Consider the following 23,863-nt stretch of genomic DNA (forward strand, 5'->3'; position numbering starts at 1 on the left):
TCAAGTGATTTAAGGCTATAACAGGGAAAGTGCTTAAGCATGTGCTGAAGTGTTTTTCTCAATGAGAATGCTTTCTTGCCGATGCTAATGCCACTTCAAGTGATAGTTCCTATATATATATTTCAAATGTGGCGGCATGTGTGTGCCATGTGCCGGAGCTGGAAGTTTTCAGCAGTAGTGTCCATTGCCTCGCATGTGTGTCTTACATTCCCTCGTGCTCAAGGTGAGCTAATAAGGGGCCGTGCAGAACAACGTTCCCTCAGTTCCCTTTTACTGCTCATAGCCTTTACAAGAACGATTGTCCACTGTATATTGTTAGTTCAGTTATGTTCTTAGTTGTGTACATAGCTTGTAGTTAGTGGAGATTGGCCCACCCCGACTTTGTTAGGGGACTATGCCCATGTCCTGGGATTTAAGAACTGTGCCTCATGCCCTCACTCTTTCTCGGTGAGCAATGAGCACAGCTGTTGCCTCTATTGTCTGGGGGAAGCACATCTTGCAGCATGCTGCGATGTCTGCAGGTCCTTTCTGCCCGCAAGGCTCATCTCCTTTGTCTCCACAGATGCCTCATGGGGGAAGCACTTGGGGCCCTGTGTGGTGTCCAACCCCAGACTGGCAGAGCTGGCAGTGCACCGCCCTTCACTGGCAGTGAGCATCCCACCCTTTACTTCCCACTCGGATCCGGCGACACTGCCAAAGCATGACAAGGCCAAGGAGAGCTGCATGTGCTCCCATGGACATCTCACAGCAGGTCCCCATCATGGGCAGAGCATTACCTCTTTGAGCCAGGCCTGGATGGGCAAGACGTCGCATGCAGAACCCGATGCCCCGCCTCCTTTGATACTACGCATGGAGGGGGAAGGCCAAGAGGGAAGGAGGCCGCACTGGTACCATTGTCTCACATGCTGGCCATGCACTTTGATAACCCTCCAAGGCGTGTTCCTCCATCTCAACAGGAGGCCCCACACTCTCCCCCACTTCAGCAGTCACCAGGATGTGCCCTGGATGCTCAGATGAGTTGAACTGCTGCTCCTCATGGCACAACTCGATGTGTTGTACCCACCCTCACACTCATCTCGGCTTGGTGGCAACCTACATTGATGGATGCACCACTGCTTTCGGGCTGGGATCCACACCCAACGGTCGTGGGACCACCTGCATTAATGGCCCTGCCACTACTGGAGGCCTCTTTGGTCTCAGAGGGCTTTTCAGCAGAAGTGATGTTGTTCTCTTTGTTGTCCTGGCACAGATTAGACTCCTGGGCATGTCCACTGCACTAGACAGGCTATCCCCCTGGTCCCACCAGGGTGGTATCCTTATGGCCCACAGTACCCACCGGTCCCAGCTCCATGGCAGAAATGGCCCGCATAAGATCTGCACCACCACCTGTACCCACTTTCACAGGTCTTACACCTTTCCATCTGGGCCTCTCCACCAGAACCATCTCAGACCTAGAAGCAGAACCAGAGCATGATCCAGTGCCACCAAGTCCCGCAGGCAGCATCCTCCTATCTGGATGGAGTCCTGATTCTACCAACCCTCTCACCTCCCAGTGATCACCACCAGTACCAGGAGTTGCTGCAGGAGGTGGGCCTTGATTTGGGTATCCCTTGGAGGAGGTCCAGGACCAATCCCATCAGCTGCTGGACACTCTTCAGCCTTGTGGACTAGCACATGTGGCTCTGCCCATTAACAAGGCCATGCTCCACCCTGCATGAGAAGTCTGGCACACACCAGCATCCTGCGCCCTGATGCCTCGGGGCAGAATGTCACTACTTTGTGCTGTCCAAGGGAGCTGCCCTGGCCTTGCTGGTGGTACACCTGGCAACAGAATGGGCAAGACAGCACTCCCCCACCTCCACCCCACTGGGAAAGACAGCAGAGTGCCTGGACCCAGCTCCGACACGCACTTTACTTCTCCACAGCCCTGCAAGTCTGCATTTTGAACTACCTGGTTCTGCTGGCAAAGTATAATTTTAATAATTAGGCCAAGCTGGCAGAGTTCTTGGAGGATATTCTGCAAGACCATCATCACAAGTTCCAAGCCTTTGGTGGAAGAAGGCCACTTGATGGCCAAGATCTACCTCCAGGCAGCAGTGGATGCAGCAGACACATCCTCCTGCTCCCTGGCCATGGGTGGTGGTATGCGCCAAGAGGCCTGACTGCAATCCTCGGGCTGTCCGAGGGAGGTCCAATCCACCATCCAGGACCTTCATGTCAATGAGGACAAACTGTTCTTCACTAAGATGGATGAGGCCCTCCACTCCCTGAAGGACTCTGGGGCTACTCTGCAGTCTGAGGATTTACAACCCTCACCCACCCCTCCCATCGCCAGCAACATAAGCCACCTTTCCGCCCACACTCCTACTCCTACCCCTCCCCCATACCACCCTGCCTACACCCAGTATGACGAGCATGCCCCACAGTGCCTTAGCCCCCGCATCCACACCCGTTGGCCACCATAATCTCCCCCATCACGCCACGGCACCAACTGAAGGCCCAATTTTGATGCATCTGTTTGAGCTCTGTGAACCTCTGCATCAGCACTTCCACCCTGCTCCCCAACTTCAGGGGCCATCTTGCCCTATTCAGCCCACTGGGGCAAGATCACCACAGATTGCTGGATCCTGGAAATCATGCAACATGCCTACTCTATAGAGTTCCTCACCTTCCGCTCTCATGCCCACCCTCTTCGTTGCCAAGGCCTTCTACTCTCCGCGCTTTCTCATCCCAAAGAAGGGCAGGGGCCTCCGCCCTACCCTCAGTCTCCACTTACTCAACATCTTCATCAGGAAGACCAAGTTCCATATGGTGACGCTAGCATCAATCATTCCCTCCCTTCCCAGGGGGCATGGTTTGCAGCTCTGGCATGAAAGATGCTTACTTCCATATCAATATCCACCCAGACCACCTCAAATTCCTCTGCTTCCACATGGGTGATGATCACTATCAGTTCAGAATCCTCCCTTTCAGCATTGCCATGTCCCCAGGGGTCTTCACCAAGGTCTTTGCAGTTATCGCAGCCCACCTGCGCTACCTGGGACACTCTGTGTTCTCTTACCTGGATGACTAGCTCCTGGTGGCACCAACCCTCGCCAAAATGATGGCAGCTGTTGCTGCTCACTCCTTGCCTCCCTAAGCATCTATGTCAACTAGGAGATATCTGTGCTTCTCCTTTCACAGATAATCCATTTCACTGGGGCATGCCTGGATTCCATAGTTGAACTGGTTCAAAAGTCTGTGTGGACACTCTTATTTTTGTTTAAACCAGGCTTATTTCAGCTTAGCCTAAGTCACTTTAAGTAAACTTGTTTAAAATCACACCTTAAGTTACACCAACTCAACTCTTTGGGGTAGACAAGCTTTCAGCTTAATGATGATTTAGTGTGGAAAATATCTCGCTAGGACTTGGAAAAGTTCAAGTGGCCTCTCTTTGCCGGCAGGGCAAGGGAGAGGGAAGATCTTAATGAGGTAAAAACATACCTTATGCCCAAAAAGTAAATACAGGAATGTGTCCACACAGGAGCCTCACTGCACTGGATGCCAGATCCTCAGCTGCTATAAATCATCATAGCTTCAGCAAGAACAAGCCTGGCTGGTGTATATTAACCTTTAGGCCAAAAAGTGGGTTTGGTTGCTGATTGAGGGACAGATTCCCAGCGGGTGTACATTTGGCATAGCTCCATTGATTTCACTGGAGCTACATCTATTTACACCAGCTGAAAATCTAGCTCTCTGCATCTAAACACACTTTTCATCTACCTGTACTTGCCCAGTCACTGTCATTAACTGAAATACATGTGAATTGAACAAAGAGTTGGAGGGAAAAATCAGGTCAAGTTCTAGGGTGGAGTCGCATATCCCATTTGCTCTAGTGAGGAGAGAGCTTTTAGATATTTCATTACAATGAAATTAAGGCTTATGAAAAATTCAGCAGGGAGGGATTTATGAGATTATCCATGCATGAGTGAACTTTGCCTTATGCCCAAACTATAAGGAAATTGTCCCTTCCTTAAGGAAAAATGAAACACAATTGTAGAAAAATAATCTGAGTTGTTTATATTATTGTCTTTTTAGATTAGTTTCACTGGGCCAGACTCTCTCTTCATTCTGTAAAACTCTCATGTATTTGCAAATGTAGATATTTTAAAGAAGATCCCTTTTAGTATAACTTTAAAAGAATTAATCTATAAAAACACTCAGTTTGGTGTGCATCCATATTTAATAAAATATGAATATAATGGACTGCATTAAGAGTTTAATTATTATAAGGACCACAGATTTGGCCACTCCATTCACTCTTGGAGGATCAGAAATTGATAAATTTGCTGGAACCACAATGTTCTAGTATCTCTCCATGTAATTACTGCACATGTTTTATAGTAAAGAAATGAAATTTTCAGCTGACCTGGTAAGGTTGTGCCAATGACTGTTGGCAGGTCTTGTAGTTTAAGCCTTACAACAACTTGATACAGTTTTAATTACATCTGGGAGTCACAGAAAGACCAGCCATCCATCAAGCAGACCTTTCAACAAGACCTGTGACTTCAGAGCAGAAATCAAGGTAAAAAAATACCTATTTAAATTTACTTGGGAGGCCAAAGTGCTTTTTCAATTTTGTATCTTTTGCCCTGATTGTCTTACATTTGCATAGACCTTTAGCTGCATAGCTACAATTAAATTTGGTTGGAGTCATCCAAATGTCTGACAGCGTGTACCTCTTAATATTTCAAAATGAGGACATGCTCAATGAAGGACTCTGTCTAGGACACTTTAGTTATTCTTTGTGCGTGTAGATATATAAAACACACACAAAAATACATTAAAAGAACATTAAGGTTGTAAAGTCTAGTACTTGAGAGAGGAAATGGCAGAATTAAGGTTGCCTGTACCTCACAGGAGTGCTGTAAAAATAAATGTTTGTGAAATATGCAGTTGCTATAGTGAAGAGTGCCACAGACATGCCCACGAAGAACTTAATCAGAACACGGGTTGAATAGTGCAAAGTAAATAAGGCCTGGGGCCACACATCAAACAGTGAGGATAAAACAAAATATTGACTAGCTGCTCATTAAGTGAGCATCCATCCTATGCACTGAATGAAGCAGAAAAAAATCACACATGATCATGTAATAAAAGACTGTATAGTAATGCATATGCACAAAGGGGGCTGAATTAAGGTTGCATGGGCAACTGTAATTCTGGCATTCCCTAACTTTTGAGTGCCTGACTTTACAACCTTAATGTTCTTTTAACATATGACTCTTACTCTAAGGTAGTTGTGTGACTAGTTATCTGGAGATTCTATGGGATTGTGATTTAGGCTGTATCCATTTTTTAGTTGAACAGTAAGAATTACAGCTAGATTAACTTGCCGTTGGAGGATGGATTGGAAGGGAGTTGTGGCAAAATTGTTTCCAAGCAACAGAACACGAATCTTTTTAGAGCTTCTGGTGCCACTTGTTCTGTACGAAATTGTCTTGCCTGAGCTAAAAATTCCAGAAAATGTGCAATTTAAACCATTAAGAATTAATGAGAAGGTAGGATAATGAAAGTTGGGAACTGACTGCAATTCCCCATGCTTCCTCTAGCATATGAAGTGGGTAACACTAGCTCCCAGAGCATACTTGCTTCTAAGATGCATAAAGGGGGCTTAAAGCCACCTTGACCTGCCCTTTTCTGTGCTGTCGTCTATGGTGCACCACCTGAGAGAGGCAGAACAGAGTCTTGTCTAAGGATCTCTGTGTTGAATTGGATCCTGAAACTTAATGCAGAGGGGGAGGGTTTTGAAGATGTTTGAGGATGGAGAATTGTGGTCATATTTCTTTGTAGGTGTGAAAAGGCCAGCAGCAGTGTTCTGGACATGCTCTCAACTGGCGAGATGGAACTTAGGGAGGCTGCAGGGACAGTCTATCTGAGGTGAGGTGAAGATTTCAGCAGAGGTGGAGTCAAGTCAGCAAGGGGCACAGGAAGTTTTGTGGTAGTGGTGATAGGCAGATTTTTAGACATAGAAGATGTGGGAGGAGAAGGAAAATTCTGGGCCCAGGATGATTGTCAGGATTTTGTTTATGGATGATGGAAGGAAATGAGCAGTCTGAGCTAAGAAGGGGACTACAGGTGATGAAACTGTCTTTGAGAATATTCCTGTAGTTGAAGAGAAGCCCTTCCCTCTTGCTGAGAAGGAGAGTTAGAGTGCCAGAGTCAAGGGGTGGACAGTGACAGATTTTAGGGAGTTGGGAAAGGTACTAGATGAGTAAGCGCTGATGATAATGCTGGCAATGTAGGGATCTACACTGTTTTAGTTCAATGAATCTAGTGCATTCAACATTTCTACTTTCCTGTTCTCGCCGGCATATGAGAAAACTACCTCCGCAATAATGAAATAGGCTTATGGAGACCGGAAGTGATCTCCTTATCTTTTCTTTAGATTCAAGCTTTGCTGGGACAAGAAGCCATTTTTATTTTTCAGAATTTCCTGTCACTCAATAGAACCTACTTGTTCTTGTCATGAATCTGGTGAAAATATACCCTCCCCCTCAGTTTCCTCATGGATGCAAGTTTATTTTGCAGTTGCATAGGACTGTGGAGAAGTAGCTTGCATGAGTGAGCAAGCATGTAATATGTTTCAGAGTAACAGCCGTGTTAGTCTGTCTTCGCAGAAAGAAAAGGAGTACTTGTGGCTCAAATAAATTGGTTAGTCTCTAAGGTGCCACAAGTACTCCTTTTCTTCATGTAATATGTTTTAGTGTTATAATGTTCCTTTGATCTATGTCTGACCCCTATTAATCTTGAAAGTTCCAAAGGACAGCATGGATCTGCAGTGCTGATATTTTTAAAATGTAACAAAATCATACAGCTGATTCAGAACTTCTGTGGGGGCCAGTGATGACAGATAAGAATTAAGGGTGACTTGCTGGTCCCAGTGAGAAGCTGATCAGCTGCATTCTGTATTAATTGGAGTTTGTGGAGGTCACCCTCTGTATGCCCTGCAAATAATGAATTACAGTAATTCTAAGCTAAGAATAGCAAAGTCATTAAATAAGCATCTCCAGGACTTCCCTGTCAAGGAGGCACCTCAGCCTGACCATATTCCATAAGTGATTAAAATCATTTGTTCAAGGCTCATTAAAGGAGCTGTGAAAAATAGCTCCAGTTCCAAAATGACACCTACCATTCTCAGGTTTGAAAGTTTTTATATTATCATTATCAAAAGGATTGCTAGAAAGAGAACAATTCCCCCCGCCCTTCGCACCCCATGAACCAGCTCCAATTTTCCTATCAATAGCACTTCTTGTTGCCTAGAGTTACGTTTTAGAAAGAGGCACAACACCCAAGAGTGAGGGTCTCCAAGATCATTCAATGGACCCAAGACTGTTTGATGTGCAGAAAGAACTGAGTAGACCTGCTTTAAGACTGAAAGCCAAGGCCATATTGAGTTGTCTAACTAGGCTTTTATAAGGTCACTGTGGTATCAGAGTAGCCTTCCACAGAATAAGTACAACAATACTTTCCTATCATCCTTGCCAGCATAAATAGCCTTGAGATTATAGTTGGGACATATGTATATCCTGATTCCTACTCACCATTGGAAAGTGAGTGTAAAACACTATCATTTGGGTTTGCTAGTATTTTACTCATGTAGCCTTGGGGTAAATTACTATGCACAGAGTAGGAGACAAAGGGCAAGGATACTGTTACGTTTGAGAGAGTTGCTGTGGAAAAGCTATGTTAAAGAGATGGGGTTTGCATTCTGCAAGGCAACAAGTAAACAGATGATATATCTAGTGAGTCAACTGGTTCAAATTAGTGTAGCTCCATTGACTTCGACAAAGCTGTGCCAATGTACACCATTTGAGGATCTGGCCCATTATAGCTGCCACAGTAATTGGTCCCATATCCTAAAGTGGGCAAGTGTTCCCTGACAATCTATATAGAAAAATGACTTCTAACACACAAGCATAGATAGGTGATATGGTACATGTGTTCTGATGTCATGTCAATAATCAGTAGGACTGCTCAAGGGGTAGGGTAGAAGTCAATGCAAATATAGGTTGCAGAATCTAGCTTAAAGATAGATTATGTGTATGTAATTAATACACACACACACACACAAGAAATAGGGAGGAAAATGGACTTGAACAGAACTGAGGATCAGTAGATCTCCCTGTCTCTACCGTGGATTCCTCATGTGGTCTCAGCCATGTCTCTTAAACCCTCCAGGGGAGATTTTTAATGTTTCAGATGAGCGTTAGGCACCTAGCCATCCTTGACTTTCAATGAGAGTTGTGTGCCTAGCTGCCCTTTGTGCCTTTGAAAGCCACCCTCTCTGTGCTTCAAACACCCCTTTTATAAAATAAGGATAACAATGACAAATATCCCCAGGAGTGTTCTGAGATTTAGGTCATTAATGGTCCTTTGATGGAAGGTGCTATGGAGCTGCAAAGCATGTTGTCAAGGTTCCTTCCCCACTCTGAACGCTAGGGTACAGATGTGGGGACCTGCATGAAAAACCTCCTAAGCTTCTCTTTACCAGCTTAGGTCAAAACTTCCCCAAGGTACAAAATATTCCACCCGTTGTCCTTGGATTGGCTGCTACCACCACCAAACAAATACTGGTTACTGGGGAAGAGCTGTTTGGACACATCTTTCCCTTCAAAATACTTCCCAAAACCTTGCACCCCACTTTCTGGACAAGGTTTGGTAAAAAGCCTCACCAATTTGCCTAGGTGACTACAGATCCAGACCCTTGGATCTTAAGAACAATGAACAATCCTCCAAACACTTGCACCCCCCCTTTTCTGGGAAATGTTGGATAAAAAGCCTCACCAATTTGCATAGGTGACCACAGACCCAAACCTTTGGATCCAACAACAATGAAAAAGCATTCAGTTTTCTTACAAGAAGACTTTTAATAAATAGAAATAAAGAAATCCCCCCTGTAAAATCAGGATGGTAGATATCTTACAGGGTAATTAGCTTCAAAAACATAGAGAACCCCTCTAGGCAAAACCTTAAGTTACAAAAAAGATACACAGACAGAAATAGTTATTCTATTCAGCACAATTCTTTTCTCAGCCATTTAAAGAAATCATAATCTAACACATACCTAGCTAGATTACTTACTAAAAGTTCTAAGACTCCATTCCTGGTCTATCCCCAGCAGAAACAGCATATAGACAGACACACAGACCCTTTGTTTCTCTCCCTCCTCCCAGCTTTTGAAAGTATCTTGTCTCCTCATTGGTCATTTTGGTCAGGTGCAGTGAGGTTACCTTTAGCTTCTTAACCCTTTACAGGTGAGAGGATTTTTTTCTCTGGCCAGGAGAGATTTCAAAGGGAATTTCAAAGATTTCACCCTTCCCTTTATGTTTATGACACATGTTAACAAGAGAATAAATAAATCTCTTGTAGTACAAATCTTTGCTTCCATGGTCTGTGGCAAGTGGATTTGTATCTTGCAGGAGGTTAGAACATCAGTATAAGACCTATTATGACTGGAAGACTTAGGACATGTCAACACTACAGACGTAAGTTGACCTATGTTAGGTCAACTTACAGCCGCCACAGTAATTACTGAGGTGGTTAATGTCCACAATATCCTCCTTCTGTCAGTGGTGCACATCCCCTCCAGGAGGGGCAGTGTGGGGGCTGAGACCCAGGGCAGCTCCCCGCTGAGAGCCCGGCTGGCCCCCAGACTCTCAGCTCCCCGTCCCATAGACACTGTGTCACCCTATCTACATCGACATAAGTCCTACGCCTCTTGTGGAGGTGGAGTTATGTTGGTGTAGTAGGGCACTTAAATCAGTGGGAGGAGGGCTGTAGTGTGTACACTGACATAATTAGGTTGATGTAAGCTGCCTTACTTTGACCTGTGTACTGTAGACCAGGCCTTAGGTACTGCCCACTTAGAGGGGGACACAGAAAATCTTATCAATGAATATCTGAGTTTTGACTTGCTGAGCAGTTTGCAATGAGGCCTCCAAGGGTGATGAAAATAATTACTTTGAGATTTTATTAAATTTATTTCTTGGATGTGAAGGAGAAATCCTGATGTGCAGCAGGTATTATGTGATGGGTGTTCTCACCAACACTCTGATCTATTTTTATAGGCTGATTTTGGTTGTTGTACACCCCTGGGGCTTCAGTTCATTAAAACAGGCTCATGCTATGTTTCATCTCCCTCTTTGCTTGACAGAACACTAGTGTGTAGCATTTCTGGATTGGCTATTAATATAAATAGTCACTGCTCTGCTTCTACTACTTTTTCAAGCAATGACCTACTACATACATTCTAGGACATCCCTTGTATTTACACCGCAGGCACGTGTGCTTACCTTTTAGGTTGAGGGCTACCTGAAAGTCGTTAGAGGTTGCAACAACAACAAGAAAATCTAGAATGCTCTGGATCCATGTTCTCGCCTCTCTTGGGTATAGGCAGCTATTTAGCCTGCAAGACAGGGCTTACAGTTTTTCTAGGGTATCATTTCTTATGTTATTACTTGGCAGGGTTTATTTCTGTTCTTTATCTAATTCTTCTCTTCACCCATTCTAGATGTCTACAGTATATGTAGCCGCATCTTCTGTTTTAGAAATCATGAGCCCAGGCCTGCAAGGTCCTGAGTGCCTTCAACTTCCACTGACTTAACTCAGTGGTTCTCAACCTATTTATCATTGTGGGCCGCGTATGCAGCCCACAAAGTGTTACTTTGGCCGCAGGTTGAGAACCACAGTGCCCCCTACCTAGCCCCTCACCCAACCATTATGCCCAGCAACCTCCACCCAGAGACCCCTCCGCAGAGAGCTGAGCACAGGGCAGGGACCCTGAACCCTGCTGCGTGGGAACCCCCAACCCTGAACACTGCCGTGCGGGGCCAGGGGAGAATTCAGGACCCCAGCTCCAGACCCTGACACAATCCCGCACCCTGCTGTGTGGGGCCACGTGGCAGCTGGCAGTCTGGACTCCGTGGCCTTTAGCGCACAGCTGAGCTGGTCCACAGCTGTGTGCTAATTGGGCCATAGGTTGAGAATCGCTGACTTAACTGCATTCAGTACATCCACTGACTTCTGCAAAGTTACACCAAGAATTAATTCGGCCCCTTGTGCAAAACAACATATCCTCTTTTGAGAGGCTGCTGACAGTTGAGGAGTGGGAATAGTTCACTGGCCAGTCTGGGTGCACTTTTCAGATTGCTAGCTATAGGTCCTCCTCTGATATTAGTGAAAGAAAAATCTGCCCACTTTCTTCCTCAGGAGAAAGAGATGTGTTTAGGGAATCCTAGGAGCTACTACACCACATTGAATTATCTGAGGAAGTGGGCGACAGAATATTTAGGCAAGAGAAGGAAAAGCAACTATTTCAAGACTGCTGGAAAATGTTGATGAAAAACAGGAATATATTTTTCACAATATGCCTCCCACCCATTTTCTGAACAGATCTGCAATAGACTGCTAACATGAAACTATCCATGTAGACAAAGTAAGGGCTGTGGACACATTCTCACATGGAATCTTGTGACCATAAAATTGCACTGATTGAAGGTAGTTATAGTTCATGGGTTGGTAATGGGACGCAGAGTCTTCGAACTGAGTCACCAGTTCATATCGTGATCAGGTCGGTAAGAAGAACTAAAAATTGTTACCAGGAATTAATTATTTCAGTCCAGTTCCTAATCTCCCAGCATACTTGGTGCTAATTGGCAGACTTGTTGGAAAACAAGAATTGTAAGGAGATCTAATTCATCTTTCACTTCTAGGGTTGTTGCTGCCAGAAACAGGTGTGATGGCAACTTTTAGGGAAGGTTTTACTGTCATTCTATGTATAGAGGGTTGTTTTGTTTTTTTTACCAGGGCTGTCAACCTGACAATTTATGAGAGTCCTACATTTCATGAGTCCTTAATTAAAAGAAAAGAAAATGTTCTCTCTTTGTACTGGGCACCTTTCATATTTTGAATTAGGATAATACTGAGCTCTTCCACTGTAATAACAATAAGGAGTCCACTGTAATAGTTCTGTTCTTCTTGTAGGGAATTGAGGTGATGTAGTCAGGCAGCAATATGTTTTGATGGAGTGAACGCTCTAAGGTTTTTGTTTGTATTGTGTTAGAAATATAGCAAATTGAAATAGCTTATTATTTGATTTCTGTGGCATGTTTGAGACCAACACATCATTGTGCTGGCTGTGACACTGATTTGCTAGTGTAATGGACTTCTCCCATCAAGCATACAATTCTCTCATTCCTCTAGTTCAGTGTTTCTTGGATAGGAGTAATATTTTTTTTCAGGTTACTCACCCAATTTACTAGCTTTCTAAATTGTTACACTGAAACTTTTTTTACAGTTCTATCCCTGTACATAACAGATCTGTTAGGTATTAAAATAAATTAGTTTTCAGATAAAAACATTAGTGTTCAGAACAAATTGCTTTCCTGTACATTGTCCATATAGATCTTCTGATTTTCTTTGCCAAAGGTTAGAACAGACTCTGTCTGGATTAACTGGTCTGTAAACCAGCAGTTGTCAAATTTACTGTGAGAAACATATGGAAGTATAAAGTATTCTACGTAGTTTCCATATTCTGATCAAACAGTATAATTACTCAAATGTCCTTTTTATTGTATCTGTTCTGGTGTACTGTCCTTATGATATGTACTCTTGGATTTAGAGACCAATTCTGCACTGGTCACTCAAGTAAGTAGTCTCCAATGAGCCTACTTGGGTGAGTAAAGGCTGTGGGATTAGCTACTTGGGGCCAGATTTTTAAAGGCACTGAGGCATGTATAGATGCGGATAGGTTCCTAATGGGATTTTTGAAAGTAGCAAGGTGTCTAACTCCCATTGAAATCCATTACCACACAGTGTTAATAGAGGAAAATGTTTCTAGCACGCTACTTTGTGTGGCAATGGAGGGTAAAGTTGACACTTTAGTGGCAACCACTGTACACTTTAGATTAGTGCAATATTGAATTCTTTCCTCCTTGAAGAATAGGGATATTTCTCTGCTTGTTAAGTGTTTTAGTTATGAGGAAACAATTTTTGCTATGGAATCGGTAAAACAAAACAAGTTAGAATGTGAGAACATTACAGGGTGTGTAACTGAATACAAGACTGCAAATGAGTCAAGAGCTTTTGAGGTTCAAGACTCTACAAGAGTTTAGATTTCTCTGTGATTCAGCAAGACGTACTACCAGAGAGATACAGTAAATGTTGTAACTAGTAGAGGAGAACTAAATGTAGCCTATGCATTTGATGATTTTATGATTCCACATGTTACTACAAATACCAGTACATATTTCATAATATGGAGAGATACTTTTGTTGCTACCAGATTGCTTTTTTTGGACTGTCTTCCTGTCCAAACACAGCTTTTTTCCCCCTCTCTTCATGTTGATAGTTCTGTCATGTGCCACCACTGAGAACAGCCTAGCTCCATCCTCTGCGGAACCCCCCTTCAGGTAATTGAAGGCTGCTATCAAATCCCCCCTCACTCTTCTCTTCTGCAGACTAAATAAACCCAGTTCCCTCAGCCTCTCCTCAGAAGTCATGTGCCCCAGCCCCCTGATCATTTTCATTGCCCTCCACTGGACTCTCCCCAATTTGTCCACATCCTTTCTGTAGTGGGAGGCCCAAAACTGGACGCAATACTCCAGATGTGGCCTCATCCGTGCTGAATAGAGGGGAATAATCCCTTCCCTCAATCTGCTGGCAACACTGCTACTAAGGCAGCCCAATATGCCGTTAGCCTTCTTGGCAACAAGGGCACACTGCTGACTCATATCCAACTTCTCATCCACTGTAATCCCCAAGTCCTTTTCTGCAGGACTGCTGCTTAGCCAGTCAGTCCCCAGCCTGTAGCGGTGCATGGGATTCTTCCATCCTAAGTGTAGGACTCTTCACTTGTCCTTGCTGAACCTCATCAGATTTCTTTCGGTCCAATCCTCCAATTTGTCTAGGTTACGCTGGAGGGTAGGGATAGGGTCCAGAGTATCTACCTCTCCCCACAGCTTAGTGTCCTCTGCAAACTTGCTGAGGGTGCAATCCATCCCATCATCCAGCTCATTAATGAAGATGTTGAACAATATGACATTTCAGCTCCTTCTGTCCGTTGCCTCTAAGAGACGCTTCCTGGTGCAGGGATGAATTCAGTACTGTTGTAGGTCTTAGGTGGTGCACAGAACTTGTGCCCCTCTATATAGGGGTACATTTCACCCTAAGAGAGAAGAACTTGGCCCAGACTCCTTCAAGAGGGTTATAAACCTTCCCCTATGCAGTTTTGCAGAAATTTAAGCCACCAGCCTAAAGAAAATCTCTTGTACCCTCTCTCTTTCACAGGGACCTCACTTGTATTCCCTCCACACTTGAAAGACTCCATCTGTCATTTCACTGTCATTTCTCATGGTCTGGTGGCTCTCTTCCTCCTACTGTATCGCTCATCTGGCTCAGATTTGACATGTTGGTGAATATGAGCTGTCCTTATTGCACTGTCCCAGACTTCCTTCTTATCCTGGGTTTTGTGGGATTCAGAACCGCTCCCTTTGACTGGGTATTTATCTCTCTCTCTCATGCTCTCTCCTTATAATTACTTTGCTACTCATGGTTCTTTCTACGACTTCCTCTTCCGTTTTCTATTTCTGCATTATTTTCTTTCCTCCATTTTTCTTGTTTTTGTCTTTCCTCTGTTTCTGCTTCTGGATCTTTTCATTTGTTTTTTCCTATGGGTGCCACCATTTCTTCAGCTCTTTGTCTTTCCGCTTCCCTTTTTGAACCTTGTCTTTCTCACTGGATGTCTCTGCTGCTGCTTGCAACTCTTTCATGCTGTTCAAGGAATATTCGTCTTCTACCACTTCTATTAAGGGGTTGTACTCCCACTGTAACTCTACATCTACAAATGTTAGCGTGGAATAGGGTGAATCAATATTACATTTTGTAGCATTGTGGAAATTATGGATGGAAAAGACACAACTAGCCCATCCTCTTCCCAACAAAGATGTTTCCTGCAGTACATATTTAGGACTTAATCCTGTCTGATTTTTAAAATTCCAAGTGCCTGTTATACCCATACATTGTTGGCTGTAACGTAAAAGATAGTTAATACTTTAAAATATATGTACTGAACAAAAACATAATGGAAATGTTTTGACAGTCTATAAGAAGACTGGAAATGTCAAATCTTAATTTCTGTCTCTGACATGTATGTTTATCAGTAACTTTGGCTAAAATTCTAGATCTGTGAAATCAGATGTTTATATGCACACACAAAAATCAGAATAACTTAGACCTATTCATATACAGTAAAAGCTGGCTCAAGAAACTGCTCAGCTGACAAAAACCAGCTGCTTAACAGAAGGAGACTTCTAATAAAGATTTTTTCAAGAGGGAAGGAGACCCATTAAGGGCAGTCTTTTGTAGAGGTTTTGCTGTCTCAGTAAGTAATCCCTTCCAGCAATTGTGTTCCTTGGGTGGCGGGTGGGGGGAAAGAGGATGTAAGTGGGAATCAATACTGAATGTAGCCATAAATTCTCTATTTCATTGACTTCCAAGAGCCTGACTGAACCTTGTCCTGATCCATTTCAGGTAACTGTGTGCTCTCTGCCTTTTGTACCTAGAAGATGACTTTTTTTTTTCTGTCTCTTTAAGAGCTTCGAGGTAGGAAAAGCATCATAACATCTGGCAATTTAGTGATTGGTTACAGTTACTTGAAAAGCTCTAAGTCTGTTGGATTTTAGGCCACATCACCTCTTCTACCCTCTGGACGAATGAGAGTCCTAATCAGCCTGCTGCATTTTGTAGTCATGACAGTCAATGATTAATAGGATTATGATAAGCATAAAGCAACAGGCCCTGTGTAAATTCCAGTTCTGCTTGTGCACTTCAGCCCCTTCTAGGAACTTTTCTCAGATGGAGATTGCTGCCCTTTCTGAACTCGGTGGTGGTTTGATGATATAGACAGGTGGTCTCTAGGGACAAGACTGACATCAAACACATTCTCACTAGTCGACTTAAGCAGGATTTGAAACCAGATGTTGAGAGGTGAAAGCACGCACACTAGCTCATTGCATAAACTAAACCCAAAGAAGATTCTTTTAACACACAAAGACTATGGACTCTTCATTATTGTCCATTGCACAGCAAGGTATAAATATCACCCTTTTCCATCTTTGTTTATAGCTACTATTTGAAAAAAGCTTAATAAAATCCTAATAACTTAGCCCTCAGTTTGGTAGCATTTGACATCAAAGAGTAGATGCAGTTACAATTGCTTCATGGTATGTCCAGGAGCTAAGTTTCTGAAGCCCCTGTCAGCATGAGGAGGAAATTATGTCCTAGATTTAAAATGTAGTCAAACATAGCACTTACTGAACCATAGTCTACCACAGTTTGGCCACACGATGTAGCTGGAGCTAGACTGTGTTCAGAAATATGTCTGATAGGTTTCTGAATGAAGTTCTAGCATTTCTCAGCTACAGATACATTATCTGGCAAAACCATATGAGAGAATGGTTTAGCCAGAGCTGTCTTGTGAACTGACTTGAAAACTTCTCCCTTTGATGGAGCCAAAATATTAGCCAGTGTATAACTAAATAAACCATTCTTTCTAGATTAACAGCTTGTTTCACCCCAGTAGAAAAGCCAAATTATTATTTAGTGTCATATGTAATCCGTAGTACTTAAGAGTACTAATCCTGGGTCAGCACCTCCATTGTGCTGCGTGCTGTGTAAACACACAACAAAAAGATCATCCCTGTCCCATGGAGTTTAAATGCTTTTGTGAGTTTTGTTCAGTACCAATTATTTTTGAAGTGTTCAAAGTGATGATGGGCAAGGAAGATAATCTTAGTGGTGTCTTTTCATGTGGACTGAAGAAGGAGGCAATGTGTGGGAGGGGGAGGACAGAGAAGAAGCGGGTTCAGTAATCAAGACTACAGATGCAGAGGGCCTGTCCAAGAGGTTTAGCAATTTCTAGGAATTAGAAATCCTCCTGCAAAAAACAAATTTGGATCATGTAGCTATGAAAAGACACATGCATAGAAATAATACACAGATGCTTTCATGAGTCATTTTGCCTTGACAGTTGTTTTGTTTAGCGTTTATTTGTTGGTCTGAAAGTCCCATCAGCTTAGCCCCATTTGCTCATGACTTGGATAACCCTGTTGTAGGATGAGAAGCTGCCAGGATGCAATGTTAAACTGTTATCACTTTTCTAATCCTGCATTTTACTCTGACCTGAATGTAGACAATGCTCCTTCCTGCATCTGGAAAAAAGCTAATAGCTGCAGCCCGGGACAGCTCAGCATGGTACAAAACAACAGGGAAAAAATGTTGGTGGAACTTAGACAACACACGGGCAGGGTTCTCAGAATAAATGATTAAGTCTTGCATATTAAGCATTTCACCTAAGAACTGAGAGATCTACTTAATGCAGAGAGTACGTGGATTGACTGACAACAGCAATAACAGTCTAAAACCCCTCCGTTATGTGTGATTAAAGTTTAGTCAACACTGGAGATATTTTAAGGAACTGGCTCCACTGAAGCTTAGTAGTAATGGTACCATCATATTGAAGGGACTATTTTTCCTGCAGGGATTAAACTGTATAATCTCTTATAACAGATCATTGGTTCATTATCTGTCCCCGTGCCCCAAGGAAGTGATTTCTTACTGAGAAGCCATGTCCATTATTAGTATTTTATAAATTAAACACTTAAAATAACCATACAAGGTCACATTCTGGATGTAAATGGAAATACCCCTTCCTGCCCCAAACTGCATCTAAATTCTGAATCGAGGAGGAAATGAATGGAAGCACCAGCACACCTGCAAGTACTGATGTATGCCTTTGAATCGTCAGGTCAGATATGTACAGTTGTTTGAATTTGTACTAACAGGCACACTTTTAAATGTGCAGCCGAACCATAGCACGGGCAAATAAATATGTTGCAGCCATATGCTTCATATTTTTTTGTTGTTTTTCCATTTTAAGAAATCAAGCAATTAATTGCAGAAAAATTATATGGGAGCAACATTATGGTTGAGATTGGAAATGCACAAGTCAGTAAACGCCAATCTTTGCCTGTCACTGCACTGCATGTTTCCTACATTGAATGTATAAAAATTGACACCACACATAGGAAATCAGAACTAGTGATCAGTTTGCAGGTTCAGTCATAAGCTACCAAAGAACTGGAGGCTTCTCATGCCTGCCTTTCCTGATACATCTAGCATGGCCCCTCATGGCTATCTCCTATCTCCCCATAGTAAGCTAACCTTTTGAGAATTCATTGTGAGGCATCTTAATACCTCTCCTGTCAAACCTCATAAACTTTGTAGCACTTGGTTGAGTGGTGTAGTTTCTGTAGCACCCTACTGCTTCCTCAGTGCTATTCTGTCTCCCCCATGTACCTGTTCACCAACTAGTGCAAGATTTTACAAACACAGCACCTGGGATGTCTCTGAGTTGTAGCTGGACACTGCAACAGCCCTGTGATGGGAGGGAGGCCTATGAGGGAGACAGGAGTAGGGAGCTTGTCCTGAGGAGGAATGGAGACACCAGCATGCTGGGTTTTGGAGAGGTAGTTAGATGCCCATAGGGTGCTTGTGAGAAGGGAAGGGATACAAGAGTATAACTGTATTTTAAAGAGCCTTATTGAGGGTGCAAAACAAACCATCCTGATGTGCAGAAAGAATAGCAAATATGGTAGGCAGAGGGCAACAAAAATGATTAGGGAGCTGGGGCACATGACATGAGGAGAGGCTGAGGGAACTGGACTTATTTAGTATGCAGAAGAGAAGTGTGAGGGGGATTTGATAGCAGCCTTCAACTACCTTAAAGGGGGGTTCCAAAGAGGATGGAGCTAGGCTGTCCTCAGTGGTGGCAGAACAAGAAGCAAGGGTCTCAAGTTACAATGGGAGAGGTCTACCTTGGATATTAGGAAAAACTATTTCATTGGGAGGCTGAAGCACTGGAATGGGTTACCTAGGGAGGTGGTAGAATCTCCATCCTTAGAGGTTATTAAGGCCCAGCTTGACAAAGCCCTGGCTGGGATGATTTAGTTGGGGTTGGTCCTGCTTTGAGCAGGGGGTTGGACTAGATGACCTCCTGGGGTCTCTTCCAACCCTAATCTTCTATGATTCTAACTGAGATGTGGGGAGTTTGTGAAAAGGGAGGGAGCTGTGGTAAGCATCTTTCCTGTAAAACTATGGGTGAAGAATAGGGAAACAGGACTTGGACCTCTGACTATGCTCCAGCGGAGCTGGCTGTACAATACAGGCAGAAAAGGTGATTGCCTATGGGTGCAAAAATTCTAGGGTTAGGGCTGGGTTCCTTCCCCATATTTAGAAATAAAACAAAATGCACCACCAAGTAATCCTATTACTGTAGTGCCTAACTCTCTCCCACTCCCAAACCCTTCCAGTTACATTTGACACCCTACAAAATAAACTCACCCCTGTTGTCTCCTGGTGGGGACAAGCTCACCCCTGTTGTCTCCTGGCCTGGGCAGCAGTTACCTTAATGCTAACTGGTGAAAACATCTCTGTGCAAATGCTTTAATGTGGTTGCTTTAATTTTGTCTCAGACCTAGGACTATTCTGGGATACTTTAAAAAGATCTAGAGAGACAGGGCCTCTGTTTTTCTCTCCTTCAAGTCTGGTATTGTTTTTGTTCATGTATGGTTTCTGACTCGGTCCATCTGACTTTCCTATGATCAAAAATAAAACCATCATGTTGGCTGAACCAGTAATGAAACTGCTAGGATTGCAACCCTGTTTGTGTGATGCAGTATTTGGGAGTGTTGGGGGTTGGAGAGTGAGTGCAAGCTATCTGAGATGGTTTTTCAGAAGGGTGAATAGTGGGGACGGGTCAGGACTCTAGATGACTGTATTAATATGAATACATGGCCAAATTCATTTTTGAAACCCTGCTGTTGTTCATAACCCTTCGAGTTGTGCTCTTGTGGGTCTGTGACTTCAGCAATGCTCCCTGTGTGAATTGTAAACCTGAGTTCACTCCCCTGGGCTATCTGTTATGGTGTGCACATTTACACATTTGTGTAAGCTGAAGGAAAAAGACTGAACAATAGTGAAAGCCGGTGAGATGTGGAAGTCTGTTCTCTTCCTTAAATGTATTCCTGTCCTGGGGACTGACCAGTTGATTTTGCTAATTTTCTTCCTCTGTAATACTGCAGGAGTTCTTCACACAAGGAATATTATACAGTACTGCTCATTAAGCATTCAGAACTTGAAACACGAAATGTGGAGCTTAATTGGAAGATTCATTTCTGGGCATAAAATATTGTTCAGAATTTAGAGCACAAATCACAGAGTCGGAGACAATTAACCAAAACAAACTACGTGATATGACCTTAACTGAAAAGAACGTTTCTTTAACACTGATGGAAGAAAAGCTAGCATATTTACCAGTTTTCAATGTGTTGTAGAGTGTCTTATGTAATAATAATAAATAATAGATTTTGACAAACATTCATGTTTGAGAAATAAATTTGACAGCCATCCATGTGTTTTATCACATTTTAAATTACCTGCCAAAGAGAATGCTTGCAGAAAAGAATTGTTTTCTAATTAATGGTATAGGTTGCAGTGTTGGGGTGAGGGGTGGATTCTGTTGCTATTTCTGTATAGTAGTTTTCTATGACACAGAGAGAGATTCTTGTCATGCCTAAAATTGTACAATAGCATAATGGATCTTTAAAAAAAATTAATCTCCTACAAAAGACCGTATGCTTTACATATGTCTTCAGAATTATTCCTATAATCCTCCACCTACCGTGATTTCTGTCCCATAGCTTGTCTGAGATCTAGGTATGGAGAACACAAAACTCATTGCTGTATAACTCTGACAATATAGGAGACCATTTAAGCATGTGAAATCAATTGAACTGAAGTATGTGCTTAAAGCTCTGCATGTGCTCAAGAACAGTGATTCTTTTGAGAATCAAGGTCTTAATTGAGATGAATTAGGCACTATGTGCCTGAAGTAATAGGTGCAACAGGTGCTGTAAAAAGTTGATATTCATCGTTGGTTGAACTGTGCTGCTGCTGCTATCTTCCCGTGCTTTCGGTAATTACCACAAGCACTATGTAGTAGCAAAGGTTGCATTTTTAATTGTGCCTAATTGAGGACCTAATTGAGGGTCCTAAGATTTGCTTTTTTGATACATAAACACAGTTTTTAAAAGGATTTTAAAAATCAGTAGTGTATGAAGCATTGTGCTTGAAAATTATCAGATGTGAAGTCAACATATATACTTGTGCACATATTTTAAGATGGCACTTTTATGGCTCTGCATTGCAAAGCTATGCCCTGCTCCCTTAAAACCCTCTCTTCTCTGAATATTTATTTCTGGGCTAATTTAGGAGCCACGTACCATTGAAATTCCAGCTTGGAATTGGCGTAATACAAAAGTCAGATTAAGGAGACTGAAGGCAGCAAATAGGTCTGTCTTCCCATTGCTTACTTGTAACAGCAGGCTCTGCAGCTCACATGTCAAGAGCGCTACCAGCATGTTTAAAATCCATGTGACGTGTATCAGTACTGTCGTGGCAAATAACAAGTAAAAGTCAGTTTGACAATGCCCTACACCAAAAAGGAGGCTTATGTTCATCATCTTTAAGGAAAGATTTTTTTTTTAAATGTACAAATGTAACTCAGTAGTAAATACATAGAGCTCCACGGGCACAATTATACGTGTAATATGAATTCAGGTCACGAATGTAAGGACTGACTTGGACCAGAATATAAGCCAAAACACAGTTGTGAGGGATTGTTAAAATTGTATTGAATATTGTACCGTATAATATACTGCATTACTTACACATACTGTTTAATTGGATTCCTTATGGAGAGTATAAAACCTGAGAGGTTCAAGTATTCACCCCTAATGAAAAATTCATGCTCTGTCTTCCACAGCATGGATACATGCAGCACTTTTATGTCATCAGTGGGGTGTCCATCTGTGCTGAAATATTTTGCCACAGGTCATCAGCCTGTTATTTCCTTCATAGCTTGCAAGTTAATTGCATTGATCCACATAATTTTGTTTCTGCAGTTATAAGATTTCTTCTGTTTCCTACTTCTGATATAACACAATTGATTTTAGAGATCCAGGTGCACTGTTTATGAATACTTAAGTTAAAAGATTCTGACTTTGCATATGCTACAATAAGATCTGTGAGCATAAGTTATGATGCATGTGAAACTGATCATAAAACTCAGTTTTTTCTCCCTAAAATTATAAGGTCTGTTTCCCAGTTTTTTGCAGATAAATTGCAAACCATACAGGAAAATCTTCCTAAGCTGTTGGTTGATTAGTCATGCCAACAGTTTCACATATGCTGAGATGCTCTGTAGTTTTATTTTTTAATTTGCACCAGTAATCACTCAAACTCTTTTTTTTTTTTTTAAGATTTGCTTTCTTTACAAATGGATTCTTAAGCATAAGTTCTTTTTCTGACATCTAAAACCAACCAGCTCATTCTTGTTAGAGCCAAAGCGAAGACTTTGTCCTAAGCCAGAAATGTTAAGATAAATGTAATGTTGTAAACAAACTGGTAATTTAGAAAAAAATTAGAAGATGGAAATTGTTTTAAAAATACTACATATTATATGTGGACTGCATAAGCTAAGAACTGGGTTATTATTAATTATTTATATTACAATAGCACTTAGACATTCAGTGCCCAGCTGGAGAGACAGCCACTCCCTGCCTTGAAGAGCTCTCAGTGTAAACTAACAAGGAAAGTATCATGACTACTGAGGTATAGAGAGATTTAGGCCCAGATGAAAGTCAATGGGATTTGGGAGCCTAGGGCCTAAATCACTTTTGAAAATGAGACTTAGGTTCCTAAACCGTTGAGACCTTGCAATTCTGAGTGAAGCAAAACCTAAATAGCTTCTGAGCCATAGTGACTTGTCTATGGTCATAAAGGAAGCATGCACTAATAGTGGAATTTGAACCCAGATCTCTTGATACAGTTCAGTACCTTAACTACAGAACCATTCTTCCTCTCAAATCACCAAAGGCTTTTACTTAGGGTCAGATTTTAAAAAGCATTTAGACGCCCAAAGAGGGATATAGGCACCTTGTGGGATTTTCAAAAGTGCCTAGGGTCCTAAGTGCTGTCAGAAATATCACCAGGCGCCTGTTGTCATTGTTAAGCGCCTAAATACCTTTAAAATCTGACTCTGGGTCCTTTTTGGCCCCAGCAATGATCAGTTAGCGCCAGAAAACATAGAAAACAAATGGCTTTTAAATAACAAAATAAGTCCTTTTCACCTTAAATCATGGAACCTACTGAGCAGAGATAATAGCAACGCCAGGTACTGCATCAGAATATTTCTCCAAAAGCTACGGAGGCCTATTTGAAAATCTCTGACCACTTTCACTACTGAGAAGATGGACATGGGTAATTGAAAAATCAGCATTCCTTCTGAAAGGGCACAGTGAGTAACTGGCACTTACTTACCTTATTTGGAAAAGTTGCTACAGTAAAAACCCTTTATTAGGTGCAGCAGGCTGCTGTGGAATAGTTCAAACATCTCATTACAGTGCAATCAAATAACTTAGTTTACAACTCCTGGTTGCCTGTAACAGAGAGGGAAGCTTATTAAGTCTTAACAGTTAATTATACAATGAAACATTTAAACTGAACATCACAATGTCCTTGAATGGCTAAGCAGAATTGATTATCTGGCCTCACAAAAGTTACGTATAGATTAATGGCTCATTTATTTAATTGGCAGTGTAGAACTTAAGAATGGCCATACTGGGTCAGACCAATGGTCCATCTGTCCTGTCTTCTGACAGTGGCCAATGCCAGGTGCTTCAGAGGGATTGAACAGGACAGGTAA

The 23,863-nt window shown here is 42.4% G+C and overlaps 1 protein-coding gene across 2 annotated transcripts in view; it reads left to right on the forward strand.

Moving 5' to 3' along the window:
- The window catches only part of SH3GL2 (SH3 domain containing GRB2 like 2, endophilin A1), a 144,566-nt gene that overhangs the window by 67,092 nt on the left and 53,611 nt on the right, over positions 1-23,863 (forward strand). The window contains exon 1 of one of the 2 annotated variants that reach the window (XM_073345469.1): positions 4,485-4,564. The exons of the other annotated variant lie outside the window; for it this stretch is intronic. The gene's annotated coding sequence lies outside the window, so the exon portion shown is untranslated. Of the gene's footprint in view, positions 1-4,484; positions 4,565-23,863 lie in introns of those variants that run through there. 2 annotated transcript variants of the gene reach the window in all.

Source organism: Lepidochelys kempii, chromosome 5 (assembly GCF_965140265.1).
Source record: "Lepidochelys kempii isolate rLepKem1 chromosome 5, rLepKem1.hap2, whole genome shotgun sequence".
NCBI classification, from domain to species: domain Eukaryota; kingdom Metazoa; phylum Chordata; order Testudines; family Cheloniidae; genus Lepidochelys; species Lepidochelys kempii.